This window comes from Biomphalaria glabrata, chromosome 1, assembly GCF_947242115.1.
Source record: "Biomphalaria glabrata chromosome 1, xgBioGlab47.1, whole genome shotgun sequence".
In the NCBI taxonomy this organism is placed as follows: domain Eukaryota; kingdom Metazoa; phylum Mollusca; class Gastropoda; family Planorbidae; genus Biomphalaria; species Biomphalaria glabrata.
This window is the reverse complement of record NC_074711.1, coordinates 24614405-24638311: the sequence shown is the minus strand read 5'-3', so window position 1 is coordinate 24638311 and position 23907 is coordinate 24614405. Positions and strand designations below refer to the sequence as shown.

At 38.0% G+C, this 23907-nt stretch overlaps 1 protein-coding gene across 14 annotated transcripts in view; it reads right to left on the bottom strand.

Annotated features, from left to right (window-relative positions):
* LOC106074254 (myocyte-specific enhancer factor 2A-like) overlaps nt 1-23907 on the bottom strand; it is a 94050-nt gene that overhangs the window by 39466 nt on the left and 30677 nt on the right. Inside the window, exon 1 of one of the 14 annotated variants that reach the window (XM_056029474.1) lies at nt 16523-18062. The exons of 9 other annotated variants lie outside the window; for them this stretch is intronic. The gene's annotated coding sequence lies outside the window, so the exon portion shown is untranslated. Of the gene's footprint in view, nt 1-16; nt 244-8284; nt 8909-9362; nt 9385-10906; nt 12562-16522; nt 18063-23907 lie in introns of those variants that run through there. 4 more of the 14 variants (XM_056029496.1, XM_056029522.1, XM_056029489.1 and 1 more) reach the window with 4 other exon arrangements.

The window sequence follows — 23907 nt, the reverse complement described above, 5'->3', positions numbered from 1 at the left end:
CGTATATAGAGCTTACATATAGACCTAGGCCAGGCTGACACATCACGTCTCGGGCTGTCAAGAAAGACGAGACGATGCCATCAGATGCATGAACATACACAGAACGTTATCTTTTTTTTTTTTTTATTTTGTTCAGTACACGGTGTGTTTCCATGACAGTAACATTTTCAGGTAAACATAGCACATAGAGAGAAACACACACGCGCGCGCGTGCAAACACACACATAGACCAGCTCCGTGTAACATGACACGATATCTGACCATAAATCTAGCTGCTGAGGGGGAATAAGAGGTGAACAAGCAGGGAGGATGAGGAAGAGGAGAAGGGGGGAGATGAATACAAGGATGGAGTTAATCGGTAAGGAAAGGAGGAGTGGGGGGGGGGGGGGCTAGAACATGAGACTAGGGTAACAACGTCAATGGAGGCAAACACGAGAGATTTTCTTTGAGAGAAATCAATGAGTGGTGAGTAGAAGCGTTCCAATCATTCCATGTACGAGTTGAGCTTTGAACTGTCTCATTTACACGGTGGAGAGATGCACGAGGGCTAGGCGAGTCTCCTGATGTGTGTGCTACCTGGCATTTCCAGGTGTGCTATCTTAACTGTCGATCCAGACTAAAATTCTCTACTACCCGAAAACTATCGACATTTTAACCTGTCCTGAATATCACGCTCAAACACTCGCAGTCACCAGTGCTATTCCATGAAAGCGTTCTTTAACTAGAAAAGTTCACCCTATAATTCAAGTCCTCATCTCTGGACACAGAAAGAGATGACAGTTATTTTTTAATCTAGGCGAACTAATGAAATAAATATCAAATGTGTAGACACAAAATGAAAGGACACAGTCGGACAACGACAGACATGAACACCGAAGCGAGAATACCGAAAGTTTGATTCTATACTATTCATAACATTAACCCATTCATCTATGTGTTATGCCAGCTAAAGAACCACATCCCCTAAGACCACCATGGCTTTGAATGCATACAGATAGAAATCCTTGGCATACATACTAAATCTAGCTCAACATTAGACAGGATTCCGACATGTGTACAAAAAAAAAAAAGTGCAACTCCTAACTCTACTGGGTGTGACGATACGTAAACGCTTGCATATAAAAGTTTCATTTGTGCTTTAAAAAACGTTCGGAAGAAAAGTTTGCTGTTAAGAATTCTATTTTTTTTCTGTTTATTACCCATCCCCTGTCCAACTTGACCAGGGGTATTAAAGTGATAAAACTCACCCAGTGTGACCTTCGTCCAACTAACTACCCCCTCCCCTCGTCCAGCGAGCTGAGCAACCAGATTAATATCTGCTCTGTCCCATTCTCCTCAGGCAGGGGCACATCCGCCCATAAAAAGAATACCAATAGAGTCAGGTAGTGACATCTTCCCGTCCAAGCAGTTACTAGGGAAAAGATAACTTTCCAAATTGCCATCTTAGTAACTCCTGACCTGATCACAAGTTAGATAGGGCCCTTGGGTTAGCTTAATAGAAATTTAAAGTTCAATTCTACTGGACGCAGGTAACTTAGAAATTTAGAAGCTTTAATCCCAATGGGTCAAGCATGAAGGTTATCTTAAAATAAAATTCAAAATACCCCGAATCCATTGGACCCGGCACTACTGGCTATGCTAATGAGTTCAAGTCCCAATCTATATAAGAGTGGACTCGAACTCTAACAGACGCTCACACCCGCCAGACAGATTTCTATATTTAATAGGCAAGGCTGGAACTTAGTTTCTCTCGTAAAGCCGCCTATAGTTTAAACAACCGTGGTAGGTTGCTCTTGTGTATATAAATCTTTATATGTGTATTATTTTGTGCATTCATTAATACTATGTAATTATGTAACCTTTTATTTTATCTTCAACACATTGTTTATTATCAATGGGCTATGTTCACGCCTATTTTAATTATTTTATTATTTTCCTCAACCTAGCGTTGAGATGATTTAATCTAGATCTACTGGAGCGATCGGATCTTTTACAAGACTCCGAATCATATCCTCTCTTATCAGATCCATGAATGTGTTTTGCTGTGTAACATGTCAACTTATTGTAATGACGGCATGTGATATACCACATCTGTCTATGGCATTTACAGTCTTTATAATTTTACTTCTATTCAACCTCGCTATGTTGTAAATAAGATTTGATCTATGAGCATATCATTCCCTTCCCCTTTATATCTACATATTTACCCCGTTAATCATAAATGATTTATATAACATTGCCCACTAGAGATGTATGCAACTCTCTTCTTTTATGTTGGTTTATTACCATATATTCTTGTCCACTTTTAAACATTTTGCCTGGGTAATCTCCCTTATTTTTGTTTTATATAATATTGAAGTTCGATGTTTAAACCTGTGGTTTACTTGTATGATCGTAACATCATGGCTTATAGCCTTACGTATTGCTTAATGTATTTATTTCCCCTGTTTTACTGTTGTTAAATGTATTCATTGAACGGAATGAGCTCTATGCCTCACACGCACAATCTGATTGATTGCATGGCATACGAGAGTTCCTACCTATTGCCATGAGGAAGTTTCTAAGTGCTTCTTTCTTTTCAGCCTGGTTGTTATTGGTGGTGCAATATCATGTACACTAGACTTGCAGTCTTTTCACCATTAGATCTGTACTGTCTACACCTGTTAGATCATCAGCTTCGACTGGATCTGCAGCGTCACCAAACCTGAGCCTACAACGCCTGAACTCCCCCCCCCCTGCCCTTCTGTCAGCGAGAAGGAATCTCAGTAGTGCCCACTACAAACGGCCCTAAAGCCCAGTGCCCACAACCAATTGCCTACGGTCCAGTGCCCAGATACTTGCCCAGTGTTCAGCGCCTACTGCCCAGCATGAACTGCCCAGTCTAGGCTCCAGCTGTCCGCTGCCCAATATCTACTGCCCACTACCTACGGTCCTGAGAATATCCTTCCCACCTTTCGCTACAGACGTACTCCTCTTCGACTCAAGCCTCATCCCTCTACTAGAAGATTCAGCTCCTGTATCTACCAGACGAGTCCAGCGGCCAACCGACCAACGAAGAAAGATAAGAACTAAAAATAGAAACACTTATCCACTCCTTCATATGCAATCAATGATGAAATTAATCCACCAAAATCATTGTTAACACACTACCCAAGAAAATAGTAATATTGTTGTTGTAAAATTAAATTATTTTTTTTGTTATTCCACCTATAGACAGTTCATTTGTTCTAATTGTTGCTCGTAGTGTGCATGTTCAATATTTACTTATGTGAGCGGGGAAACTCAAAATGACTTCCCCTAGAGTAACGAACTAAAAATCATTTTAAAATATTAAAAACCTCGCCACACTGGATACAAAGTGCAACTATTAACTACTGGATACAAAGAACGGAGTGGTTTTATTCTGTAACACGTAATACACCTTTTTTGGTCTCCCTATAGCCTCGTTCTGAAGGACAAAATGGCCACTCATAAGCTGTTTATACTACTTCTTCTCTTCATGTAATGCAATGTACTTATAAAACTCCACAGAGGAAGGAGACTTCGTTTTTTTTTTGTCAATAACGACAAACACTTTAAAGACTTTCTGGTGACACATAACAAAAACAAAACATATCGTTCCGCAAAGTCACCACTGCCGACTTTCCAATATGGATGAAGTCCCACAGAAGCAGAGGCTATGCTCTAACGGCAATGTCTATATGATAATGAGATTGTGTCTACGTGTATATTTGCCAATAAGTACGTGTGTCAGGACACACATCCCCTCTGCATGTACCAGTACGACGGGTGGATACTGTCCTCCAGGGAGGCTTGTGTACCCCAGTCAAACAAAACGAGACTGCTCTGTCAACACCAAAACATGCTGAGAGGAACTTGCAGATACACCAGCATGCATAAATACATCCCACCAAATTTTCCCTCTGACGTCAACACCAAATAATACTTGAAAAGTATCATTGCAAACGTTGGTCTCGGAATACTTTTTGAAATGACTAATTTTGAAATATCTACAAGAATATCAACACATATTAATATATATATATACTTCATCTAGTTAAGGAAGATGTGGGAGTTGTAAATTCGCCCAGCCACGTTCAGTTTTTTTTTATAGCAAACATATTTAATATCCATTGTTGATGTGTATCAGTTACAATCCTGCAGGCCAAATTGTTTTACTCCGGGACACATCGAAATGAAACAGCAGATGAAAACTTCAGATAGTAGAACTCAACGACTCCCCAATTAATTGTCCAAACAAATAGAGAGACTTCCCTGGTTGTAAATGTGTTGTACTTTCAAGCAGCTGATTCTGTTCAAACATTCCACACAGAACACGGGGTAGCGTAAATCCACCGATTCACTTAATAGGTCTTGGATCAAAACTCTAACACTACAGTATGTCATCTAACACTACAGTATGTCATCATTATGTTGCACTTCTAGCCTTACAAAAATTAACTCAACCCTAGTTAAAAAAAAAAAAAACAACTATTTGTCAATCGGTAATCGGTCCTAGATGATTCTTTTGTTGCTAGCTTGTCAACTAATCTTTCAAAATTAGAACAAAATAATTTTAGCTTAAAAAAAAAAACCAACGATCCTTTAAGAAGGGGATTAAATTGATTGTGCCCCCTTCATGGGAATGTATACACAAATAAAGAAAAAAAAATACTTAAAAAAAAACAACAGCACACACACACAAACAACAACAACAACAAAGCTTATATGTAAGTGTAATTGTTGTATCAATTATGTAATGTGTTACATGGGGGGCAATCCAGACATAATAAATCTGTACGATTAGAAATATTTTTACCAATGGCTTTTGTATAACTTTAAGCTTGCTCCATGCGCAATGATCCTAGCACTTGTCTGGATGAATTGTGAAAGGGGGAGGGAAGAAAGGGGGGGGGGTCTTGGTGAATTTTTACATGTTCGTTTGCATAAAAAAATTTTTTTTACTAAGGGCTCAAGAGTGCTCAATGGAATTAATTCAACTTATATCGCCACATCTGTCAAGTACGATTTCTTTCCCTAGATACCAAAACAAAACAAACAAGGTTACAAAGACAAACTCAAGATCGGCCCCCGAAGTGGTCCACCCAGGCAGGCTTCAATATTATCAGAAAGAACATCCAAATGTGTAGTGCCCCAACGGTCCAGCAGATCAAAGGATAGGTGCAAGTGAATGCAAAGTTAGATATGAGCCTGGCCTAACTAGTTCCCCTTTCAGACCTTGTGGTCTATAGGGCAGATGATGTAAAGTTCATCTGTTTTTGTGGCCTACGGTTAACGAGGGTGTCATGTAGCCAGCACAACGACCAACCGCCTTTACTTTTCCCCAACTAATGTCAGGTACCCATTAGGGCTGGGTGGACTCAGAGGCGCCATGAGATTCCGAAGTTGAAAATACCAGTCTTCACCAGGATTCGAACCCGGGAGCCCCGGTTCAGAAGCCAAGCGCTTTGCCGCTCAGCTACCGCGCCTCTGCTGGCCTGAGGTCTTATAATTGATGTAATTGTTTTGAAAAGGCTCAATCTCTTATTCTAAGCCTCAAATTAAAAAAAAAAAAAAAAAAAAAAACTTCCATTTTAGTCTGCAACAAAAAGTTCAGGAAAATGTTCAAGTTTACAAGATTACTATTCGTTTTAAATTAGGTCTAACTTATAATGCATACTAATTAGTTTTTTTCTCTTTAAAAAACTGCTTGCATAACTGATTTTAAAAATGAGATTTTTCGCTTTCAGAAAAAAAAAGTAGCCGTTGCATCAGAACTTGGAATGGTCTAAAATATTGTGATGTCGGATTTTCAATATCTTTTCTAGTTTACGAGATCTAAACGGGACGGACGGACAGACATTTCACACAAAACTAATAGCATCTTTTCCCCTTTCAGGGGTCGCTTAAAATTACCAATAGTTAATTAACTAATTGATCCTTGTGCTGTCAGGTAACATAAATGTGCTAAATTTCAGCTTAATCCAAGATTGGGTGTGGGAGGGATAACTTGCACAAACTATTTACCACAAAGAGTGAGTTGATATACCTTTACCTATCCCTTAGTCTGTTAGACAGTTAGGGCACCAAGCAAGACTCGTCGGAGTTGCTTGCAGTTAACATAAGCTTTGAAAAAGGCCCGTTTCCTCACAAGTTCAAGTAGTGTTATCGTCATATAGAGAAGTCGTCAATTCGATAGGAGCTTTCAACATTTTAAATACAGTAATCTCCTCTTCGTTTACATTTTGATATTTTAAGTTCCGGCTTACATTATAAATGCTTTGGTTGCCATTTTTAGCGGCCCCCGAAAGAGGAATAGAAGTTTTGTGTGGTCCGTCCGTCCCGTTTAGATCTAGTAAACTAGAAAAGATATTGTAAATCAGACATCAAGATATTTTAGACCTTTCAAAGTTCTGATGAAACGGCTACTTTTTTCTTTTATTTCTTAACAGCAAACGGTTTTAGATTTTTTGTCAAAAAAATATATATTTTTTTTTTTAAATGTATTATTTGGTGGTGTAAATTCTGTCATACTAACTATAACATTAAAACAAAACGTTTAATTTAAAAAAATCTTTTTAATATGCATATAAGTGGAACATAATTGAAAACAATAATTAATAAGTACTTTATCATATTATCGCATGAACAGAAACGGGAAATAAACACGAATGATTTTTTTTTTAATTTAATTTTCTTGGGCTTTGAATAAGAAATTGACCCTTTACGAAACAATATCAATTAGATAATTATTATAAGACATCAGTTAGACCAGGTTCACGTTTAACTTTTACCTATCCTTTAGTCTACTAGACCGTTGGGGTACCAAACAAGATTGGTCAACCTTCTTCCTCCATTCTTCTCTGTCATTTGCTTTTGATAGAATTCCATTCTGATATTCTTATTGAAACCTGCTGAGTGGACCACTTCGGGGCCGATTTTGAGTTTGTGTTCACACACAAATTAACTTTGTAACCTGGTTTTCAATTACGTTTTTTTGAGAACGAACCTACTTCTTTCATATATATTGACTAGCTGATACCCGTGCCACGCCACGGATGAAATAGTTGTATATATTGTTTATTTTGTTCAAACTCATCTAAACGGCCTGCATTACAACACTCCCCCCACCCCAACCCATTTTTTCTAGTCCTTTTTTTTTCTCTTTCATCCTACAAACGTAGGGCCCGCAACCCCCTATTATAGAGCATGCACAAACACTTTTCATGCCCCCTTGCCGGGGAACAGTTTGAAAGAAGAAATATCACTACTTACTCCACTCTTTAAATAGTTACTTTTATTTTATCAATTATGGATCTAGATCTACACATTATTTAAAATAGGCCATTGCATCTTGTAATGAAACGACTTTCCTTGAATTGCAAGTTGCGCATAAAGCGTCTCGCATTACAACGCTACTCCACAGCTAACACAACTTTCTAGCCCTCTCGACGTCTCCTTTAGTTTTGTCTCCTTCATCCTTCAATCGAACGGCCTGCAAACCCCTAGTATGGAGTATGCACAAACACTTCTTAGGCCCATCAGTTGTAGCCTTCCATCTTCCTGGACTAGAATGCCCCCCTCCCCATATATATACACACAATCTTTTCACGCGAAACGCCCCTTTCTGCGGAAGAGTTTGTAAGAACAAACATGACTATTCGCAACTTAAGTTTATTCTTATTTTATTTTGCCAGTCATGGATCTAGATCTAGAGAGTCACCTTACTCTCCCACCAGTCCCATCTTTACAAAATGTATTATATAACCCCCTAACCCCCACCACAACCCCGGCCCCAAAACACACTCACACTTTAAATAGACCCTTATATTCACAGTGACAATTTTAAGGACTTCATTTTTGCTTTAGAATAGAGACATCCTTGTAGATCTAGCACGTCGTTTTAAAATTGTTCTACACATTATCAATAACTAGATCTACTGTCTTTACATTGAACGAAAGAAAGTTACGCACCAAAACAAAAATTGTTCATAAATTATTGTTATGTACATTAGACATTAAAATATCCTATACATTTTTGGTAAATTTAAACGCTACGGCTTCGATCTTGAAAATGAATTAGTTGTCGTTCAGTTAAGAACACATTAAATGTTTCGTATTTTATTGTCCAAGGCTAGTGAGAGAATTAGTGATGTCCAGTCAGTCAGTGGTCAGGACCAAAAAGTTTCTAGTGCAAATTCGATTGTATGCTACAAAGGAAGTGTGTGATGTGCCAAAAAGTGCCAAACAAATTACCTTTCAAAAACACAACAACAAAGCTTACCAGAATATTTTATTTTGTTCCCTGTTGACACAATCTATTTATAGCTTCCCACCATTGATGAACATTGGAGCAACATAATTATTTGGAAAGAGCTGCAATATTAACGTCTGTTTAGAAGCTAATTATATGCTTATCAACATCTTCACTGAATGTCAGGCCACCACTTTAGTTTAAAATTAAATCCCTTAGTATGAAAGTCATTAATGTCATTGAGGCTTTTCCTAAAGTAAAAACAAGAAAAAAAACACACACACACACACAAAAACAATGATACATTTAGCTCCCTTTAGAGGACTACATTGAGGAAATACTGACAGTAGCCTCACTGCCATGGTGACGACAGACATGATGTATTAGTACAGGATATGGTCACAAGACATCTGCCTACTTTCAAGATAGTCTTGGCGGTAACATCGTGTGTAAGAGTAGATACAATCTAGTAGACTACACAGTCAAGGGCGACAACCTTCAGTGATAAGCTCGTGTAAGTGACCTAGTTCACGCTTGGTTTGTAATCAATCATTACAACCTAGCGGTTCTAAACTTTAATTATGTAGTGAAACAAAATACAAAAGACTGCCTGACAACAAAAACAAAGTTGCAAAATCCATGTTACAACTAACGGGAATTTAAAGAAAACAACAAAAAAAAAAAAAACCAACAACATTCGGTTGATCTGAGACGAAAAGCCAACCTTACAATTCATTCCTTCCGAGAGTCGGTTTTTGATAATCATTCCTGCCATTTTGCTAATGTTAGATGTTAGAGATATTGGCCTATAACTTTCTGGGTCTCCTGGTGATTTATTTTTTCTTTAAAATGGGTATTATGTTTGCAGTTCTCCATTCCTGTGGTATGTCTCCATTTCTCCATGTATGGTTGATAAAGTTAAGTATGCAGTTTTGGGATCATTTCATTTGCAGTTCTAGTCTTTAAACACTATGTCACTTTGATACGATACGCTCAATTTGAAGGCATCGTTTAGTTAGCCTTGAGGTGTTATAGTCAAACTATTGTAAGGAAATGGACCACTCTTTCCATCCAATAGGATACTTTCTATGACACATCCCGTGCTTACCTGTCACCAGAGGAGGAAAAAAAAAAAGCCTTGAAGGAATACAACAGAGAGAGGACTGGCACTGAAGAAGAAAAAAAAAAGAATGGAAGAAAAAAGCCGCCGAAGGAATCCTTTGGTCTAATTTTATCCCAACCTGTGTCTAAACTCAGCCGTAACACCCAAGATATAAATACAGTACATATACACAGGTCCAAAAATAGCACAAGAAAAAGATATATCAAGCTCGGTGGAGTTTAAAAATAATGACACCAACGAATCCATTACGCTGAGAAAAAGGGGGGGGGGGGTAGAGTCGGAGTTTTTGTCTTTTTACTTTGCCTTTGCAGATGTAGGTAAGGTCTCCGTGATCTTTAGTTCCATTTGTTCACGTCACTGCAAAGTTGAAGTCGAGCGTTACATCTTGGTTCCACAGGACTGACAGGGACATATATCTAGTGCTGGAGTGTTGGGGTACTCTAGGTGTTCACGTACATAGCTAAACTTGACTAAAGTTGTAACACTCTAGGTGTTCACGTACATAGCTAAACTTGACTAAAGTTGTAACACTCTAGGTGTTCACGTACATAGCTAAACTTAACTAAAGTTGTAACACTCTAGGTGTTCACGTACATAGCTAAACTTGACTAAAGTTGTAACACTCTAGGTGTTCACGTACATAACTAAACTTGACTAAAGTTGTAGCACTCTAGGTGTTCACGTACATAGCTAAACTTGACTAAAGTTGTAGCACTCTAAGTGTTCACGTACATAACTAAACTTGACTAAAGTTGTAGCACTCTAGGTGTTCACGTACATAGCTAAACTTGACTAAAGTTGTAACACTCTAGGTGTTCACGTACATAGCTAAACTTGACTAAAGTTGTAACACTCTAGGTGTTCACGTACATAGCTAAACTTAACTAAAGTTGTAACACTCTAGGTGTTCACGTACACAACTAAACTTGACTAAAGTTGTAACACTCTAGGTGTTCACGTACACAACTAAACTTGACTAAAGTTGTAGCACTCTAGGTGTTCACGTACATAACTAAACTTGACTAAAGTTGTAGCACTCTAGGTGTTCACGTACATAGCTAAACTTGACTAAAGTTGTAACACTCTAGGTGTTCACGTACATAACTAAACTTGACTAAAGTTGTAACACTCTAGGTGTTCACGTACACAAATAAAGTCATCAATCCAAACATGTAACGTGATCTATAAATATAGCCATGTTATGTGAAGTATACAAAAACAAAAGTCTTTTAAGGTTCAATGGGGAAAAAAAAGCCACTAAATGACTTACTTACTCATAGCTCATATAGTAACGACTTGACCTGTCCAGGCCTGTCCTGTATTAAGAGCTCGTGATTGATATAACTGACCAACAACTAAAGCTTCACCTTTAGATTACAGAATTAAAAAAAAAAAAAAAACAAGCGAAAAAAAACAACAACACGAAAAGAGCAACAAGAACTTAGTGGAGAGATAAGCCGAATAAAAGCGAGTTTTACAAAATCCACCGTAACTTCCAATGTAGAGAGACATCGGGCGACAAGACTTACCAGCTCAATCAAGGTACAATATCCTTTGATAGCAAAAACAAAAAAAATTCTGGATGAAAGGACTTCAAAGTGTATCATTGAAAAACACAAAACACACGAAGATAAGCCATAGGCACTGAATTAAACACGCAGGCTGCAGCATCCATTGTTAATCCATCAACTCAGTCCAAATATGACGTCATTTGCTGTCATCCAAACAGACACACATATTGCATCGCTCCGTCAGGCGGGAAATGAAGGTCAAACTGGTTTTAAGACCGTTGTTGTGAGGGGGAGGACTTGGTAAGTGGATGCCAGGCTGAGGTAGACCAGGACGTTCTTATCGCCGCTCGTGCATAGCGGTGGAGTAGCCTAGACCTCCCCTTCCCGAGCAGGAAGAGAAGAGCTCTCCTCTGTTCTGGTAGTGGCACAGTCAAAAAAGAAATACATAAGTAATATCAAGTAAACAACTGATTTCCTTTTTATTGTGTTCAAGGTTCTATCTTATTACAGGTAACCTGAAGAGACACAAATGTATGTAAAATACATTAAGCTCAAAGAGAATGTCCTTTTTTTTTTCTTTTCCTAAAGATGTCAGCGGAATTGTTAAAAACAATGCATTTAATAGCTGTCGTTTTGATTCATAAGACGAAAACATCAAGCCATGCGAGAAAGGTAATACACAAAATGGCACAATCAAAAGTCTACAAAAGTAAAATGGAGAATGTATCACAGAATAGTGTGTGTGTGTGGGGGGGGGTGGGGAACTGAAGACGTGTTTAGAAGGGGAATACGACCTTTTGCCCTCACTGCTAAGATGTGTGGCTTGTACCACGTCTTTCCTAACACTCAACAATGTTCATGAACTCCATGCCGTTGCTATCAGCATTCAACGTGTGCGTCTATCTGGATCTATATTAAGACAATATTAAGCACTCTGCCATTGCCAGGAGCCACTTAATGTCTAATTATAACGTGACCTAAGTGGGCCAGCGCCTACATCAAAAAATGTGGTTGAAAAAAAAAAGGGGGGGGGACACTGTTGGTGCTCGAGAATTGAGACACGTGAATGAAACAAGACACGACCACACTTCTCACACAAGACAAGTGACATCATAGGAAAGTCCCCCACTCTGTACAACGGAGTTGTATGATGTCATGAGCACTACACATGATGACAACACATGCACTTATGAGCAAAGATGATGTGGGATGATTCTGAATGATTCTTGAACTATCTGATAGATACAGTCTGTTGTTATGATTCAATCGTCAACTGACACTTCTATTATTTCCTATAACAAGCGCGTGTTGGTCTGTAAGATGAGCAGAAGATAGAAAGGATTTGTTGAAACAGCTACAGATCAACAAGAAAAAAGAACTGGGCCAGATTATTGGATCAAGTGTGTCACATGACCGGAGCAGCACTCAAAAAGTTCTCGGGCATTATTTTTCATTGGCATTCTAGAAATAAGAATAAAATCACTCAAAAGTTAAAAACCTTTGAAAACCAGGTTAGTAAATATCAAAACAACACAAACATTAAATACACAAACACATTTACACTAGTTAGTATCAAGATGTCAAATACTTTTTATTCCGTACAAAATTCAAAAATAGAAAAGATCCACAGAATCAATACTTTAAGATCTTGCAAAGGAAATTTAAATAATAAGTATTCAGACTTGTTATTGTTTGTAAATAGGACTCTCATATAATTCCACAAACCAAAAAAAAAAAAAAAAGAAATAATAATAAAAAAAAAATCGAAAGTTCTTCTCGCCCAACGAACTTAAAGAAATTGAATGTCACGTGACATTTGTCTAAAAGTCTGGTAGACAGGGAGACATTGGGTCTGAATAAGAAATGTCAAACAAACGTAGAGACATTCCATTTTGTCCAGTAATTGGAGACATTTAAGAACCTATTCATCTTACGTCAATCTAGAGAGACCTCAGCAAGATGCACTTCTAGGAATATCCAAATAGGTCTTGGCTCATTTCCGGTCTCTTTCGTGAGGCGGCGACACTGGACCTCCGAACACGCACACTAAAAGGAACCGGAACTTGAAATTTGCCGTATTTTTTGTTTCACTTCCTGTGGCGTTTGCCCAAAAAAAATATCTACCTTAAGGATGATGTGCTTTCCAAGATTAATATAGTGGTGCAAAGTTTATTAATTTGTAGCAGTATTACTTTCATAATTATTAAACACAGTTGTTGATTATATTTGACACTCCGAATAATATTTGTAGACCAATATTTTATCTTCAGAGCCAAACATTTAAATACATATTTTTAAAAAAAGCGTTTATAATTTTGTGAACAAATTAGTTAATATATATCTATGGTATATTGTTCATGTATTTTTCTAAACCAATAATGTAACCTAAACTGCCGGTCAATATTAACTCAATCATTTCAAGATAACAGAGAAGTGCCTGATAACTATCAGCAACTTTTGTATTTACAGGAATTACATCATCCTTTTTTTTTTCAGAATAATGTATGAATCATATTATAAACTAGAACATATTTTAATATCGATTCTAGAATACAATTTCTTAAATTTCTTTGCTTAAGTTACTTCAAGTGACGGTCTGATAAAAGTCATAATTAGATTTGATTGTCGTTAAGAAGGGGGTAGCAATAGATCGTTAACAATTATAAATGGACCATGAAAAAAAATCCCTTTAATTAATCAAAGAAGAAAAAAAAAAGAAATATTCGCAACTATGAAATGATTACATTTGGGTGAATGTGGAGATGTGATAGACAATTGTATAATCCCCTCAAATGAAACACTGGTAGGAGTCTCAAAGTAACAAGTCATTGTTGTCAATATTTACACACATTGTCTTTATAGTCAGAACTGGGTGAGCAAACTACATAGGCACGTGCTCAGGGCAACAAGGGCAGAGAGCATCGATAGTGGGTTACAAGAAGTTAAATATATCCAGGGACGTAGATGGGCTCAAGCTCATTAAATCCAGACTTCTTAGTGAACAAAGTTGGGTGGGGGGGGGGCAGGTTAAAATGTTGCTTCTTATAGCTCGTTCATTGTAATACGATGATGACCACTTTTGTCATCCTGAGCTTTGTGCCTCTTCCTGTGGCTACTGAGACCTATGTGTGCCTAAAATGTTTGGCTGCACACTGGGCAGGCTATTCCAGCTGGAGATTGTGTCAATTGCCTTGATTTTGTTCTTTTATTACAACACATGTTCCGAATGCTGAGAATACAGTTTGTACTAGCGAGTGTTCCTAGAGAATGCTGAGAATAGAGTTGATTACTAGTGAAACATGTCTTAGTGGAGTGTTCCTAGAGAATGCTGAGAATAGAGTTGATTACTAGTGAAACATGTCTTAGTGGAGTGTTCCTAGAGAATGCTGATAAGAGTTGATACTAGTGAAACATGTCTTAGTGGAGTGTTCCTAGAGAATGCTGAGAATAGAGTTGGTACTAGCGAAACATGCCTTTATGAAGTGTTACTAGAGAATGCTGAGAATAGAGTTGATACTAGTGAAATATGTCTTAGTGGAGTGTTCCTAGAGAATGCTGAGAATAGAGTTGGTACTAGCGAAACATGCCTTTATGAAGTGTTCCTAGAGAATGCTGAGAATAGAGTTGATACTAGTGAAACATGCCTTTCTGAAGTGTTCATAGAGAATGCTGAGAATAGAGTTGATACTAGTGAAACATGTCTTTGTGGAGTGTTCCTAGAGAATGCTGAGAATAGAGTTGATACTAGTGAAATATGTCTTAGTGGAGTGTTCCTAGAGAATGCTGAGAATAGAGTTGATACTAGTGAAATATGTCTTAGTGGAGTGTTCCTAGAGAATGCTGAGAATAGAGTTGATACTAGTGAAACATGCCTTTGTGAAGTGTTCATAGAGAATGCTGAGAATAGAGTTGATACTAGTGAAACATGCCTTTGTGAAGTGTTCCTAGAGAATGCTGAGAATAGAGTTGATACTAGTGAAACATGCCTTTGTGAAGTGTTCCTAGAGAATACTGAGAATAGAGTTTGTACTAGTGAAACATGTCTTAGTGGAGTGTTCCTAGAGAATTCTGAGAATAGAGTTGATACTAGTGAAACATGTCTTAGTGGAGTGTTCCTAGAGAATGCTGAGAATAGAGTTGATTACTAGTGAAACATGTCTTAGTGGAGTGTTCCTAGAGAATGCTGAGAAGAGTTGATTACTAGTGAAACATGTCTTTGTGAAGTGTTACTAGAGAATGCTGAGAATAGAGTTGGTACTAGTGAAACATGTCTTAGTGGAGTGTTCCTAGAGAATGCTGAGAATAGAGTTGGTACTAGTGAAACATGTCTTAGTGGAGTGTTCCTAGAGAATGCTGAGAATAGAGTTGGTACTAGTGAAACATGTCTTAGTGGAGTGTTCCTAGAGAATGCTGAGAATAGAGTTGGTACTAGTGAAACATGTCTTAGTGGAGTGTTCCTAGAGAATGCTGAGAATAGAGTTGGTACTAGTGAAACATGTCTTAGTGGAGTGTTCCTAGAGAATGCTGAGAATAGAGTTAGTATTAGTGAAACATGTCTTAGTGGAGTGTTCCTAGAGAATGCTGAGAATAGAGTTGGTACTAGTGAAACATGTCTTAGTGGAGTGTTCCTAGAGAATGCTGAGAATAGAGTTGGTACTAGTGAAACATGTCTTAGTGGAGTGTTCCTAGAGAATGCTGAGAATAGAGTTGGTACTAGTGAAACATGTCTTAGTGGAGTGTTCCTAGAGAATGCTGAGAATAGAGTTGGTACTAGTGAAACATGTCTTAGAGGAGTGTTCCTAGAGAATGCTGAGCACGTCCTTCAAAGCGATGCATACCACATCTAAGAGGCCGAACACGATAAAGGCCAGATAAGACTCACTTAGAACACAAACTGAGTGAACTGCTTGTTCTGGAAACCACTGAGCAGCTCATCTAAGAATGATTATCTGAACCCTTCAACTTGATAACAAGAAGCAGCAAGAATAAATAAATTCAACTTTTCTTTAAAAACAAAGTAAAGACCTCTGTGTGTACGATAGATACAATTCTATACCAAAAAGCTTTTTTAAAATATAAAATGTATTGTTTAATAATAACATTTTACAAGATTGAGATATGGGCTTCAAATTCAATACAAAAGATGTCACTGGGGTTGACGGTCACACACAATAACAAACTAATTCTTATGAGATACAGCAACACCTACGTAAAGACATAAATACAACTTACCTGAGTCTACGTGCAGAGACAAACTTTCAAAGAGAACAAAAAAAAAAGCGTAACGAAACAAAGACAAAAAAAAAAAAAAACTATATTAGGACTGAAGTGAAATAATGAGCATGATTCTTCATGTAGATTAGCTTCATAAATCAGCGAGACAATGTAACTAGTTGGGCATAGAAACGTTTAGAGATCACAACAACAAGACAGTTCCTCTTCACATACAGACATCCTCCATAATAGCGGCACATTGAACTCATAGAATGACATCGTATGACGTAATGTGAAAGCTCTTACCAAGAGATTCAACTTTTTTTTTTGAAGTGGATCCCCGGACTAGCGCTTATAAGTAGAAATCAAATCGTAGGCTTACACGAGTGATTCATTATTTAAATCTATGGAAGTACTCACCAAAAAAGAAAAACAAAACAGAAGTTAAAATCACTCGCACACAATCACATCACAAATCCACTGAGCAGAACAAGGTCCGAGGAAACACGAGAGTTTAAATCCAACGAGTTCGAATCTGACCCAGAACAACTTAGATTCAGATACCATCCAAACACACACTTCTCTTGGCGACGTCAACTGGTGTAGTGGCTGCGAGGAGGGGAGACGGGTGGTTGGTGACAGTGACGTCCCCTGAATCTGCTATCCCCTAATGTGCAGACGGTATAGTACATATGACGTCAACACGAGAGTAATGCCTGGTCTACCGGTTATACTCAGGATGGGTTGAAAATGGCGAAGGGGCTAATAAGGAGGGGGCAGGTATGGGTGGCAGAATGGGACATAACAGAGAGAGAGAGAGAGAGAGAGAGAGAGAGGCATAGAACGATAGAGAAAGAGTGTAGGTCATTTGAGATGGAGAATTTTTAACAAGAGAAGAGAATACACAAATATGCCCACCTAACTACCGCCCTCCCCTCCTTTGAGTCTTCATATAAATTACTCCCTTACACTAATCACCCACACATATGGTTCCACCCACACAAATGAGTTCCCACACACACATAAACAACTGATTTTCCGCACATAAAGGACTCCGCCCCCACAAAATTATCTCCTCACACACAATTCAAAGCAACCACAGCTAAAATATCTCCCTCCAACACAAAATGTTTAGCCCTCTCCCCAAGACAAGAGCGCACGACTCCATACTTAGACAGAGTAACCTCGGTGTGACAAAAGTCAAGTATCCCAGTGAGTCACCTAGATGGGACAGCTCACTACTGCCATGAATCAAATGGCTGCACTTTTTAGGCGCCCGCAAACAAACACATCACTAAATAATAAACATCCAAACAGGAAGACAAGCTTAGTGTAAACGCTGCTCTTTCCCGCGTCTTTTTGACACTCAGCATACGTCATAATTTATCTCCTTCAAGTTTTTACCATGTCCCCATTGCTTTGAAATTAGCGGTTCTCAACTTTTTTTATCAGTTCCTAGGCGGTTTACCTCACAATTTTTTGGTGTTTTTTTTTTCTTGTTTTAAAAATTCCATGTCCGCAAATACCAACATTTCGTTAAAGAATCCTGATCTTGTCTGCTGATGATACACTCAAAAGGTAGTTGTATACGATTGTGTTTTAAACCAAACCGACCCTCTTCCCGCCGTTTCTTCCCATTAGGGTGACATGCTCCCCCCCCCCCCCACTTAAGATACTTCCAACCACTCCTGTCAGTCAGTCCGTCCTCTATCCACCCACACCGTCATAGTCTGCTGACAACTGTCGTGTCGATAGGAACGGGAAAACAGCACTCGCCACTTTGCTCCAGTTTTGATCTGTACACGCTCGGGACCAAACACAAGAGGAAATAGGATCAGACCCACTAACTAGCTCCATAGTCCTCAAGTAGACCTCGTACGTTCTAATTATCGCCACGATTGTCAGTTATTACTACTGCCTTTAGAACTGTCAACATGAATATAGCTAGGAGATAAAAAGGTGTTGGAACTGTAGGCTCATGAGGTCATGACATGGCGTTGTCAGCATCTCAATGAGTTATAAGCTGGAGGGCGGGGGGAGTACGTACTTAGGTTATTTTTAGGTGAGACTAATTTATATTCAATTGAACGTCTGACAAGGCCGTATTTAATACATATATGTGTGTGCAAGATACCGAAAGCATTTTCATATTTACACATAGACATCTGATAAGAACTGTTATAAAAATGTATTTCAATAGAGATGTCACTCGTACCTTTTTTTTTCTGTCTCGTAGAGTTGAATTTGACGCTTGTACATTTCCTTTCGGTCCATTTCAAGAACACGACTATTGGAACGTTTTGTTGGTCGCAAACATTTCAAGGCTTTTTTTTTTTTTTTTGTTCCTTTGCATGGAACTACAGCATTGAGAGAACTAGGACAGTGTCCTACTACAGGGGCACCTCAAGGTCACACAATAACATGTAGCAGAAGAACAAGCGAGGTAAAGTAGCTTGAGGGGAGGAAGCAGAAAAGTTGGCGACGCCCTACTGGGAGCCGCACAATTCATATCCTGAATCATGAGACTGAATTCTGTCAAGAAGACATGCCGAGACCCGAATACCTCGTTACCGGGGATTCCCGTATTCATTACCTGCTGTACTCAAGACATGACAACAAAAAGACATACTCTAAAGTTATATATATAACATTGATTTACCGAATACTGCTTCACAATAAAAGTCTGTAAATTCATTATTAGCCCTTTTGAGATTCAGTGTGAAAATAAACCCATAAGCCCACTTAAAAAAGGGGAAAAAAAGGTTACAAAGTGGATTTTCAGCCACTAGCATAGAGAAAAGATGCTATTGGTTTTGTGCTGTCAGTCCGTCTGTCTCCACACTAAACAAAAACACTACGTCAATATTTGTTACACAATCAATCTGCTGCTAACAAATGCGCAAGCATGTAATCTCAATCAACAGGTAGAAGTTTACGATTTCAAAGAAATAAACATTTATGGAGCGTTGTACTACCGTTTTATCAGGGGGAAAATCAATCAATTCATTTTTTTTCTTGTTATGTATCTATTCCTGTAGGTTAACTATTATCATAATTTTGTACAAACTAGAAAATCATTGAATGTCTGTGTGTACGTCAGTCTGTAAGCGTGTCTTAAAACTGCCAGTTAAATCTATGCAGACACTTCAACAGACTGTGAACAGATTTAGTGTCACATAAAACAATAAATCTTAGCGGTCGCCGACCTCTGTACAAGATAGCACCACGACACCACTGACCTAGAGGCCTAAAGAAGCTTACTTTGTAAAGAGTACACAAGAAAACCATTAGTACTGGGGGCCAGCCACCATGCCATACACACATCTGAATGACCACTTTAGATTTGCCATTGCCCTCCAGCCATTATTTCCTCTCCCGTGGAACTCAAGAGGCTATTCACAAGACTTATATGGAGCGCCCTAACGGTCGGTTGCAATAAGCATGCTGTGGCATTAGTGATAAAGAATAAGTTCACCCCTCGCACATCTCAGGACAAATATACAAGTGTAGACACAATAAACATTTCCAATAGAAACATGCCAATGATTATTGAAACATTCATACTACAAGATCTAGACTAGTTTTATCTGAAGCTAGATCTGTCAGCATCTCATTTCAACAAAAGACAGACATTCCATTTCAATTACAAGACGTTCATGTGCGTTCAGTGTGTGGCGTTCAATCAATAGAAGAAATACGATTAACTAAATCTTTTTTATAACATCCCTATGTGTCTGAGAATCAAACTCGATCGCTTGGCAATCACATCTTGATGTCAGTTGTTGGCTGGAGGATAGAAATGTCAGGCAGGACAGGATGCGCATGATGAGGGTATTGGTTTATAACAGAGTAATGTAAATCAAAACAATTAATAATAAAAATATTTTTTATAGAAACCAAGCTTATCTACGGGGAAGAACTCCACATTTACATCTATATATCCCAATAGAAAAGAAAAATTTATTTCCACTTTTCGATATCAAACAAAATAATTAATTCATAAATTGTTTTTTTTTAATTGATTCATGTTCTGTTAAGTAAGTACAATAATTAGTTGTGTAAAGTTTCAACTAGATCTGAGAATGGGTGTGGGAGAAATAACGTGTACAATTATGTAAGGGACAAAATCTCACATATTTAGGCATATCTCTTAACACTGAAGGATAATTTCCCTTTTTGATATAAGCAAATCAATTACCAGTAATTAATTAAATAATTGTTGTTTTTTTAATCGATTCATGTTTTGTAAAGTAAAATAAATAATTGTATGAAGTTTCAACTTGATCCGATAATGGGTGTGGGAGAAATAACGTTTTCAAAATTGTACCAGACAGACAGACAAACAGACTTTGAAAAAAAAAGCATTTCTTCTTACAGAGAAACTGTCACAAACCCAAACACACAAACATGTTTTCAAAGACAGAATCAAGATAATCAAAAGTTACATTCATTCTTCTCATCTATGCAAGTGTCTATGCCTCCATCAAGACTTCAAAAAGTAAGTGTCTATGCCTCCATCAAGACTTCAAAAAGCAAGTGTCTAGGCCTCCATCAAGATTTCAAAAAGCAAGTGTCTATGCCTCCATCAAGACTTCAAAAAGTAAGTGTCTATGCCTCCATCAAGACTTCAAAAAGCAAGTGTCTATGCCTCCATCAAGACTTCAAAAAGCAAATGTCTATGCCTCCATCAAGACTTCAAAAAGCAAGTGCCTATGCCTCCATCAAGACTTCAAAAAGTAAGTGTCTATGCCTCCATCAAGACTTCAAAAAGTAAGTGTCTATGCCTCCATCAAGACTTCAAAAAGTAAGTGTCTATGCCTCCATCAAGACTTCAAATAGTAAGTGTCTATGCCTCCATCAAGACTTCAAAAAGCAAGTGTCTATGCCTCCATCAAGACTTCAAAAAGCAAGTGTCTATGCCTCCATCAAGACTTCAAAAAGCAAGTGCCTATGCCTCCATCAAGACTTCAAAAAGTAAGTGTCTATGCCTCCATCAAGACTTCAAAAAGTAAGTGTCTATGCCTCCATTAAGACTTCAAAAAGCAAGTGTCTATGCCTCCATCAAGACTTCAAAAAGCAAGTGTCTATGCCTCCATCAAGACTTCAAAAAGCAAGTGTCTATTCCTCCATCAAGACTTCAAAAAGCAAGTGTCTATGCCTCCATCAAGACTTCAAAAAGCAAGTGTCTATGCCTCCATCAAGACTTCAAAAAGTAAGTGTCTATGCCTCCATCAAGACTTCAAAAAGCAAGTGTCTATGCCTCCATCAAGACTTCAAAAAGTAAGTGTCTATGCCTCCATCAAGACTTCAAAAAGCAAGTGTCTATGCCTCCTTCAAGACTTCAAAAAGTAAGTGCTTTTTTTTTTTTTAAAGCTTATATCAACTCTGTCTGTCTGTTATCTTGTACATATATTTCTGCCACTTACCATTCTCGGATCAAGTTGAATCTCAAAATTATTCCTCGCCCGTAACAAAACATCCATCAATCGAAAAATGGACCAATTATTTAATCAATCAGTCATAATTAATTAATTTCGTTTTATATATAGGCAGTACAAGCTAAGAGAGATAAGCACTGTGTAGAGAGTTGGGACGTATCCTAAAAATGTGAAACTAACAATAGATAACTATTAAACCTTCCATTTCATAACCACTTGGCTAGATAAATAGAACATGTACACAAGCAGGCTGGAGCTCTCCAGTTCCAATTCAAGTCTAACAACTTAAAAAAAATGTTTTTAAAAAGCGATCACAGAAACCTTATCGCAAATATCCCCCTTCCCCCCCCCCCCCTTTCCCGGCCAAAAAAAAAAAAGTCCTCACCAGCAATTGTATCATTTGCACATTGAGCATGCTAAAAACATGAAATTGCGCTAAACAAAAACAATTGGTAAAAATATTTCCAATCGCACAGATTTATTATATTTATCTTTTAAAAAGTATTTTCTATTCTATATTTTACTTGTTATTTCAGTATATTTTTGTTAATCATAAGAATATTCACACATGAGCCTTTATAATGTTTATTATAAACAAATTTTAAAAAAAAAACGACCGCCAGGTGCTATGACGAATTCAAGAGAATTTGCTTTGTTTCCACGTGATTTTCTGTCTTCAAAAATACAGTCTCCATGGCAACGTGTACTGTCCACCAGTCCACAATTTAACTTTAAAAATATCGGAAAATCTATCAGCTTCCACAAAGTGGATTATTTGAAAAGATTCTGTGTCCTCTGGTGGATTACAGACTTGAACCAAACATTGTTGCGATGATTCCCTTAGATGTTCAGTACAGGCAGTACGTGTTCAATTGTAGGTGCTTTTCAAAGACAACAAATCCATGTACCTAAAGATAGGATAGCGTGTGTGTGCGTGGGTGTGTGTGTGCCATTTAGAAGCACACAAACAAATCAAGTCAGTTAGTGAAGAAAGTGAAGTGGTCTCATCTCCTGGACCGCGAGCAGCCTCTGTATATACTTGACATTATCAGGACCAGTGCACCTGCTCATTATTTACTGTAGTCAAGTGTGTGATATCACTCAATTGAATCCTTTTAAACTATCACTGATGTGTATGTGTCACTGTATGTGTGTTAAGCATGTGAGGTTTTTAGAGTTTGTTTCTCGCTCTCAACTGTAAAGAATGACTGTGTGTTACGTACTTGTGTTGTAAAGCATGTCTATGTAGTTCTGATATAAAGCATGGCTCTGTAGCTCTGTTGTAAAGCATGTCTATGTACTACGTACTTCCGTTTAAACTAATTTAAAGCATGTCTGTATAGTTCTGTTGTAAAGCATGTCTATGTAGTTCTGATAAAAGGCATGGCTCTGTAGCTCTGTTGTAAAGCATGTCTATGTAGTTCTGATAAAAGGCATGGCTCTGTAGCTCTGTTGTAAAGCATGTCTATGTAGTTCTGATAAAAGGCATGGCTCTGTAGCTCTGTTGTAAAGCATGTCTATGTACCAGGTACTTCTGTTTTTAGTATAGGAAAAAAAAGAAGCACAGGGTGAAGCAGTATGCTAATTAGGAAGAAAAAAGAAAAGAAGACAAGAGTATTAAATGTTGAGTTTTCTGCGCAGACATCTGTAGTGTACAACTTTGTCCTTACTGGAACTGGAAGAGGTAGTCTGTAAGCCATTCCAAAAAAAACAAAAAAAAAAAACCTCCACGAAGCAGGAAATGAAAGTACTGAAACTAGGAATTACAGCTGCACCGGTTGGGGGGTGGGGGAGGAGAAGCCCAAATTGTGTTTGTGACGTTTTATCTGTCTGTCAATTAATCTGTCACGTTTAGATATAAAACCATTCTTTCAGAATCCCCTAAATCGCCATAAAACTGATTTAATTAAGTTTACTAAGATTTACAGAAAGTGTGCCCTTTTGTTGTTTAAATTAACTCGGTTAAAATCATTTTTTTATCCTTAAGAGTCTTTCAATGATTATTATGGTTTCTTTTTATTTGATTACAGTCATGTAGCCAATGCCATTTACGTGTGCGTTTGACGTATTGTGCGAGTAGGCTGACTTAAAGGACCCGCAAACAAGTTTTTGTAACACAAACTCGCTTCGTCCCCTTTTCCTATTTATAGTAAGGAGCGGCAGAGAGAAATAAAGAGAGGCATAATGGGTCGGGTCCAGTCAAGACGATTTGTTATAGAAGGTCTAAACAACTGACCTGCGATGTCACAACCTATGGACAGTGGAGACCAATAGCTCGTTGCCACGTCATACAGACCTGTAACATGGCAACAAGTTATTTATCTCCACAGCCCAAAGGTTGCGATGTCGCAGGTCCGTGTTCAGGCC